This window comes from Hipposideros armiger, unplaced genomic scaffold (genome assembly GCF_001890085.2).
Source record: "Hipposideros armiger isolate ML-2016 unplaced genomic scaffold, ASM189008v1 scaffold_1259, whole genome shotgun sequence".
NCBI classification, from domain to species: Eukaryota; Metazoa; Chordata; class Mammalia; order Chiroptera; family Hipposideridae; genus Hipposideros; species Hipposideros armiger.
This window is the reverse complement of record NW_017732609.1, coordinates 196582-206021: the sequence shown is the minus strand read 5'-3', so window position 1 is coordinate 206021 and position 9440 is coordinate 196582. Positions and strand designations below refer to the sequence as shown.

Genomic DNA, 9440 nt, shown 5'->3' with positions numbered 1-9440 from the left:
GGTGCCAACTTGGGCCAGTGAAGCAACGTCCTCCACAACTAGACTGAAGAACAAAACGACAGCAACTTGTCTGTTCCCCTTTCCCTAATTCCCCAGCACTGTTCCCATCCCCCCAATTCCCCAATAAAAATCTTTAAAAAAAAAAAAAAGAAATTCCTGGAAGCCCAACACTGGATCAAGTCATAGTAATTTAAATGCTATGCAGTCATTAGAAAGGATGTGTGAAAACACTTATACTGTCATATAAAATGACAAAAAAGACATTTATAATAGTATGATTTCAATTGTATTTTAAGAAGACCAGGAAACCCTAATTTAATGTTTGCAGTAAGAAAATACTTAGATGGTGTCTTAAAGGCACAGAGCTAAAAACAGTCAACGGGCATAGCACCCAGTAGTGACTCCAGGGCTCCTATTCTAAAAAGCTGACTTCTACCTTAACCAGAATTTGAGTGCCTATAAGGCATCAGCACTGCCCTAGATTCGGCTCATGTATGAGTGAACGCAACAAAAATCCCGAACCCCATGAAGTTTAGAAAAAAAAGGAGAATTGGTAAGAATCTCAGGTCAAATTTAAACTTCACTTTCAATCTAAGAAATCAACTCAAGTTCCTTGAAGAACACAGAACTGGAATCAGAAGAATGGCTTTTAGGCCTCCTCCCCATACTTTCAACTTCTCTCGGATTGTTTCATCAAGTGTACAGTGAGGGCCTGAGTGGTTTCCAAATTCCCTTGGGAGGAAAAATGAAAATTTTGTGCTTTGTAATTTCTTCCTACATCTGAATTGTTTCCCCTTTTTCCTAACCTAGTCTGCTTGGCTCCTACTGTCAGGAATTCATTTACAGCATACTTGACTGCTGTCTCCTGGACTTGTTCTCAATGTTAATTCAAATGCATTTCACTACTATTCTAACTGTACCCTGACCAATATATACAGTACTGAGTGAATGGGGTTTCATGATTTTGTAGACTTTCAGTAATTTTGTATAACTAAAATGATCTCCAGATCATTTCTTAACAAATTAAGTAGTATTATTAGGTTTTATTCTTTAGTGATTCTATAACTGATCATTTGTTCCTAAAGAAAAAATAATGCTTTTAAATTTCCTTTGTTGGTTAACTTGGAGCTCCAACTTTAATAATAATTTTAAATCATTAGGTTTTGTAATCTATCCTATCTTGTAAGCATTCTTCTATCGCCTTCCTTGATAGGTACCTCACAGGGTTGTTGGGATAAATTAGTTGCTTCATATGAAAAGCCTTAGAATAGTGCTTAGCACATAAGTACTCATATCACTTATTGTTAGGTCTTTTTAAATAGCAGGGCAAGGATAGAATCTGGCCACACACACCTGGAGACCTCTCTGAAAATCAGTCCATTAGTCAAGACCTTTCGATGTATTATCCAACTTACCTTTATGCTATCATGAGATATTCTGTCAAATGTCCTTATGGAAAATTTTTAGTTTTCATTTGCTCCTGGATTTTTGGTAGAAATGGAGAGCAAGCTCCAAAGCTCCCACACCTGACTTTGAAAATCAATCTTGGTCACAGTTCTCTTATAACTTCTACCACACCCCTAGCAAGTTACTCTGTTATAGTCTCATTCATCTGGGGTTTTCTTTTAATGTTCCTAGCTTTGCTCTCCTTTTGACCCCTTTAGATTGTCTTGATCAAAACACTCACTGAATCAATCCACGTCTATTTTCACACCCTCAACAAACTTCTGATTAGCCTTATTCTCTCTTGCTACTTTTTAGGGCCAATCCCATTCTTCCATACTTATTCATTACTAATTATGTACTACTTTTACTGTTTTTATGAAAGTCCCTTTTAAAATCTGGGGTTCTACTGTATTACCAAATCTATTTCCTTTGCTGCACCCCTTTTAATCGGAGTAAGTCACAACTGTACAATCAGAGCATGTTTTCCTGTCAATATCCACCACCCCAAAATTATGTTTGTAAATATGTCAACATAACTTAATTTTTGACAGCTATGGGTGCATCAGGTGTATTTATCTATATATTAAAACTGTTCCTGTAGCAAACTAATACTTAGAATACAAAATTTAGGCTAACCAAAAAGCACTTCTACTTTCAATCTATTTCTACAATTCAAGTCAGAGACATGAAGTGGAGACCTTAGTGTCTAGTTTTTTACCCTTTTGAACAGTAAAGATACTGGTATAGTTTCAATTTGCATTATCTTATCTAATCCAGCACAATCTATATCTAAAATTATTTTTTCTTAAAAAAACAGATAAGGAGGTAGGAAGAAACAAATGGAAAAAGCAAATGGTACAATAACCTTAAAACTGAGCAACTGAGTGTCTGTTTATAGAACACTGGTAACAAAAATAAATTGGTATCACTGGTAATTTTCAGTTAAGAAACAATTCTGGCCCACACAGTAAGGTCATTACCATAATAAAGTCACTGACCTTTAAATAAACTGTACATAAAGGCCCCAGTGATTATTTATTTTTATTTTTTTTTAGCTGAGCCATCCTGCCACATACTGACAGCTCAGCGGCAGCTCAGCTCGGGCCAGGACTCGAACCGCTGTTGCTCAGAGCTTGCACTAGAGCGAGCTCTTAACCAACTGAGCCACTCGGCTGGCCCCAAGGCCCCAGTGATTCTTGAAATGGTGATGAAGCTTTTATAAGACAACCTAGAAATACCTATTTTCATTCCTCATTCTATTTGATTGCTGCAGCATTTTTAAAAAGGTTTATCCCCAACTTCTTGAAATTATCTTCTTTGGCATTCCTTCCTGACTACCTGTATTTCTTTGAACATTCTCTTTATCACATCTTCCTTTTTACTATAAAGTGATGACTCCTTTCTGAATTTCAAGTCTTTATTTCTATCCATTTTAGAAAACCTAGGAACTAAACATTAAAAAGGAAAACTGCACTTCATAATCCTACCTCCCCCAAATAACCATTGTTTAACATTCCACACTAGCACATTTCCTCAACTTCGGATTGCTAGCTGATGAACACAATAGGTTTCCACAATGTATTTTAATTTCAGCAAGTCCCCACCTAAATTTCCCCATTCCTATGAACAACAATGGTTTCTAACTTGGACAAAGGGGCAGACCCAGTCAATTCCCTTCAGGCTCATCTTCACATGCAACTGATCACCAAGTCTAATCACTTCTACCATGAAAAAACACTGAGTGCCTACCCCTTTCTTGGCCTACACCCTGGCTTTTACCTTCCTTACACTCTATCCACTGCTCTTAACATGTCTGCCCATCCTCAGCCTATCTCTTAATTAAAAGTAGCACCATTTGTCTTTTAAAGATACACTTCTGAGAATATAATTTTAAAACCTCAAGCAATAAAGCTGATTTGAAATACAAAATCCATTAAGCCCTTGCTTACAAACATTTGATGACTTTCATTACAGAATAAAGTCAAACATAGTGGGCACTTCAGAACCTGCCCCCAGCAAGCCTTCCTTTCCAGTTGCCCACTTCACCCCACAAAACTGTATTCTCTACTGTTTACAATGGACTACTCAATATATACCACATGCTTTCAGATCTCCCTCAATCTGCTATACTGTTACCTCTACACCTCTACCAGGAGACTCTTAACAAAGTACTGGTCACCTTCAAATGTCCCTGCTCTGTAGGCTTTCTGTACCTTAGATTACAAAGACCCTGAACAAAGATTGTAATGGGCATTCCTACCTGAAACCCTAACTTCTAAATAATACAGATGGAGTTTTTCTAAGGGACCAATAATAAATCTACATATACTAATAAGTATAATCTTATGTGAAAAAAATCTCAGTTTTGGCCATATTGTTCCCCTCTAAAAGACAATAAAATAAAATAATCTAGTGCTGATATATATAGTTGAGAATATAAATAGTTTTCAGTACCTTTAGAAGAGAACAGATTAAAAAGATTTTGTATTTGACCCAATAATTAGGAAATCCAGAATCATAAACTGATTCTTGCCAACAGGAAACTACAAACCTACCTCGCAGTGATAATCAAATATTGCACTTTCAGTAGTATTTGCTGATTCTTCTTTTTCAGCACACGTTTCAAAGGATGAAAGTTGCTAGTATTAAAAAAAAGAGCGAGACAAAATGATCTATCAAGCTAATAAAGAATACAACTGCTGCTGCACCAGGCAATCTCACAGCACGGCACTGAAGAAAACAAAGACTACTAGCAGCGTGGGGAAGTGCTCTTTCAAAGCTGTTGAGTAGGCACAAACTTCTTGTGTCAGATCAAGTGTTGTGTCTTCAACTTAAGTGGACTCTTCTTTGGTCTTGGTGGTTGTTTCGAGGTTTGTTCCTTGCCTGATCTGAACTTGAAGCAGCAGTTTCAGGTGGTAAAGTCTGTTCTGTTACACTTCATACTAGAGATAAAAAAATGAAGACATTAAGTATAACTTATATAAAAAAATCAGGGACAGAGGGTAGGTAGAGGGACAAGCTCATTTCATTAACTTAGAATCAATGGTTAGGCAAGTAATGCAGGAAACTTGAAAGCACACTCATTTGATGTTATTTGAACAATCTCTCACATGCTAAGAGATACCTCATTTAGAAACACATCCAAACAGGGAATTATTTCAGTCCTTACTGACACCCCACCCAATAAGCTCTAAGTTACACAGCATAATATTTAGTACAAGTGTTTTATAAAACATCTAGCACTGTTAGGTATTGTAGAAAATATAAAAGAAGTTCCTGCCACTAGGGGATTTACACTCTTGCTGAGAAGAGTTACACATTGAGAAAACCCAGAACATAGGACAAAATGTCAAAAATTAATTTGCTAAACTAATACCGGGGTACTTATGTCACATACTATACAGAAATACAACTTATTGTTTATTCACCACTGTATGTGCATCGAAGCAACATGATGAGTATAGTCAGCAAAGGCTTTTAATAAGAGGTGGAATCTGAACTTAATTTGGAGAAATAGGCAGATTTTTAAGAGAAAGAAAACAGCCGAGTATTCTAAGCATAAAATATCACATAAGCCGAGCCAGAGTATGCCGCTAAATCTTAAGTTTCCTGAGAGCTGAGACCATCCATGTATGTGATTGTCTATACCTGGCATCAAGGGAGGTTTATTGCATGAATGACTGTAACAACAAGTGTGCCTTGTTGTTTCAGAGGAATCAATAGACTAGTATGGCTAGAACAGAGGCTGGGTTAAAGTGAAATGGGATCTGTGGTTTGACAGGTGTAGTGGAGCCAGATTATAAAGCATTTCAATTTGATATAATAGGAAACAGTCTTAATAAACAATCTTAATAAAAGGGTATTAAGTCTCAAAATCTTATGGGAGATGACTAGTGAAGGAAAAATACATGTCATTTGAGCTGTTGCCATAAATAGATGAGAAATGCCCATAGATGAGAAACAATTAAGGTGAGATGAAATGGAAAGAGAAATGAAATATATTTATAAATAAAACCACAGAATTGTCCTTTGTTAGCTATAAGAAATTATTTTAGACTCAAATGTTAACTAAAATGGTGCTGTTAACTAAAATGATTTATATGATCAGGAAAAGGTAGATTTGGTTTTAGATATGCTGAAAGATGAATAGTATATGTGAAAAACATCAGAAATAAGAATGACCATAATAAGGTGAGAGGTCACAGCCGGTGACATAGCTTAAGAGCAGGAGAGCTCAATTCTAATCACTGATACTAGTAAAATGCTAGGAACAAGTTATACAATCTAAATTTCAGTTGCTCATATGCAAAATGAAAATTCAGTAATAGTTGATCTGTGGTTACTTGCAACTGTGTCCTCCAAGTGGAAATAAAAAAATACTAAGGAAAAAAATAGTTATCTTTGGCCATTTTTTGTGGTTGTGTAGCTAACATCCCATGGCTTTATATTGTTACTTTGTTATCAAATATTGTTAAGTTATCAAATATTACATCTGTCTTATCTCTCAACTTTATTTGGATCATTCTATTACCCAGATTAGGTACTTCTTAAAAGAATGATTCTCAAATCACTTGGGAAGCTTTAAAATATACCTACACCCAGTTCCCTCAAAGAGTAATTTAACTGGCCTGAAGTGGGGTCACTTCTGTTAATGATCTTTGATTCCTCCCTTGCCGCTTCCACACCCAATGTTGTACATCTTAATATTTCCTTCAAGATATCTTCTGTATTTATCTTTTGTCCTACATAACATATTGTAATCCAGGTGTCTAACACATCTGCTAACTTCCAGTGTCAATTCCTTTCATTTTCTGCCATAAAACACTGCCAGGCTGATCTATCTAAAACTACAATTTCATCTACCTCCTTGTCCAAAATCTTCAGCGATTTCTTCAGCACTCTAGATGGGAAGGTCTTAATCCTGGCTGTATCCAACCCAACAAACAACCTGTGCAAAAAAAAAAAAAAAAAAAAAAGCCTGGATCCCACTTTGACATTCTAATTTGACCTTACTAGAATTATGTCCCAGCAGTTGGTATTATTTTCTTTATCCCCCTCCTCCAAGATGTTTCTGACTTGCAACCAGGGTTTAAGAACCACCATTCAAGGTGTCTCTACCTTCTACTGCTCTCTCTAGTTCTCCTAAATAGGTGCATTCTCCTTCCTAATCCTTAACAGAACTCTTGGAAGATCCCTGAATTTCTCACCTTCTTCCCACAAAGAATATAAAGAGCCTTTTATGACCGCTCCAACACAGACTTACTACCTTAATCCCCTTTGTGTGAGGCAGCAGTTCCCACTGCCTGCATCCTTCTTTCTGCACTTCGCTCACTTTGTTTATGGATCTTGTTCCTCCAATTATATTGCAAATTTCTGAGACGAACAAGTTTATTTCTTTATCACAGCCCCCTTTAGTGCCTAATGCAGCACTGCTAAACTTAACCACAGCAGAAAATAATATAGCAAAAAGGTAGCTAGTCCATAATAGGCAAATGACACAACAGTGCAAGCATAGGCAGTTCTAGTAACTTTACAAATGTTTGTTTTGGTTAACTATATAAAGTCTGAATTATCCAATCAAGAAATAATCTTTACTTTTAAAAATACAGACTTGGCACACTGGTTTAACCTTAATACCTTGGGTCTGTTTATGAACCCAAAGACCTCAGAATTGCTACCTGATAAAACAAGTGAGAATTTCATCAAACTGCTAAGGAAAAGGCTGTATGTACTGTGGGGAAACAAACCTTGAAAAATCTGAATTGGATTAACCCAGTCTAGTGTTGTATTATGTTAAGAACTATCGGGTTTGTCACTTGTTAACACAGAAATAAGAGACTTCCAGAATCTAAAATCTGAAGCATTGCAGGGCCAGTCTAGGGCATTTAATGAAGTCTATTAGGATCTATTAAAATGCAAACAAACCCACCATTATGGATAATTGAGAGTGACTGAATTTCATTAGTATCTTCACAGCTGACTAAATACTTTTCAAATTAGCACTTAATAAAACACTTGAAAGGTACCCTGGGCATTTTAATAAAATTGGCTATTCACTAATGCCAAAATTATTAACATTCATGGATGGTGTTGACAACTTCTTCTGCCTTAACCCTCTGAACATAGTAAATGTATCGCCTCCACCTCCCCAAAAGCGAGATATTTAAGTCACATGACATAGAACTTCAATAAAAAAACTAAGCAGCAATTTAAATGTGGCTCTGAGTCTCCCTGATTGCTACGTCAACTCCTTTTTCTTTTGCTCTGTATGGAAATACTATCACCATTAATTAATTACCAACTATTATGTCATTTTGATTCAGGAGTTAAAACTAATTCCTTTACTTGAACTGATAAGCCAAATAATCCCTACTTCACCTGTCTTAGATTTATCATCACCTGTTTTGTTATTTACTATCTCCCCCAGTTCACTGCTTTATCTCAAAGGTCTAGTAGAAGCCAAGCACATAATAGGCTCTAAATAAATAAATGTTGAACTAAAACAATTTATGTGATTAGTAATCCATCTAAAATGTATCACATAACCGAGTTTATCATTTTGAGAAGTAAATCTCAAAGTTTGTAAAGCACTCACTTGGGGAGAGTGTTAAAGAAATGCTAAACCAGTCTACAAGTTTCCCCACCTAATCACTTTCTTCAGAGAATACCTTCTTCCTCTGAGAAAAGACCTCACTAGGCAGCACAGGAATGAAAGGTTCTCTCTCCATTCATTGACTTACATGAATAATAGTCTTGCCTTTAACTTCCCAGTTCATACTTCTTGATGCATTAACTCAAGACATGTTAAAGTATATCATTTTGCTATAATCTGTATAACTGAATTGCTTAACAGGTTTTAATTCACTTTTACTTTAGGATCTAAGAAAAATAATGAAGTTTAGATAATTAACCAACTTAAAGCAATGTAAGTCATCACTATGTTGAGTGAAAATAAAAGAAAATCAAATTGCTGCAACTATCTTTTTGTATGTTTAGTAATAATTGTGCTGGGTTTTAGTTACTTGAATAGCTAAGTTATTTAAAAGTATGTATCCATCTATTACTTACCTGCCTTTACATACACTAGTACTTTGAAGATCAATGCCAGTGTGGGAAGAAGCGGAAGAAATGCTCCATACACAAAATCAGTTAAGAGTAGACCAGCGCTGTCCAGAAATAACAGTGCAAGCCACATAGATAATTTAAAAATGTCCAGTAATCATATGAAAGTTGAAACAGGTAAAACTATTCAAGTGAAATTAATATGTATCTTATTTAGCCAAGTATATCCAAAATGTTATCATTTTCCGTAAGTAACCAATCTAAAAAAATTGAGATTTTTTTACATTTTTTGAAATCCAATGTTTATCTTATAACTACAGCCCATTTCAATTCAGAACTGAGCACAGTTCAAGTGCACAATAGCCATACATGGCTAGTGGCTACCATACTGGTCAGAGCAGGTATAGATTGATGATCGGAAAAGGCACTGACATGCTCAGTAAAGCACCAGTAAATGTAAGGCCCTTGGGCAGACTTTCATTGATAAAAGGTAGGCAGTATCTAACAAATATGACCATAACAGAAATTTGTACTTACTGCATTTAAAAAACAGAAGTACAAATAACTAGCTGGTTATGTACTGGCTGTAGCTGCAAACCAATGGATAGCGCTCACAAATTCAATGTGAAGATCAATTTACTTTCAACTACGCACACTATTTTACCTCAGAATAAAAGGACATATTAATTATAAAAATGCTCCAAAATAGTTACTATTCAATACTTCTGAACAGAATACTGCCTAGAATATCATACTCAGTTTATAATACCCATAATGAAAAACGTACATTAGAATTCGTCAGGATTGGCAGTATTAACTATAAAGGAAATTTTGTATTATTTTGGTTTTTGTTTAAAGATTTTTATTGGGGAATTGGGGGGATGGGAACAGTGCTGGGGAATTGGGGGAAGGGGAACAGACAAGTTGCTGTC

At 35.8% G+C, this 9440-nt stretch overlaps 1 protein-coding gene across 7 annotated transcripts in view; it reads right to left on the bottom strand.

Annotated features, from left to right (window-relative positions):
* CSDE1 (cold shock domain containing E1) overlaps window positions 1-9440 on the bottom strand; it is a 38384-nt gene that overhangs the window by 26004 nt on the left and 2940 nt on the right. For 4 of the 7 annotated variants that reach the window (XM_019633214.1, XM_019633216.1, XM_019633217.1 and 1 more), the window contains exon 2: window positions 4002-4388. The exons of 2 other annotated variants lie outside the window; for them this stretch is intronic. The gene's annotated coding sequence lies outside the window, so the exon portion shown is untranslated. Of the gene's footprint in view, window positions 1-4001; window positions 4389-6309; window positions 6395-9440 lie in introns of all 7 variants that reach the window. One more of the 7 variants, XM_019633215.1, reaches the window with a different exon arrangement.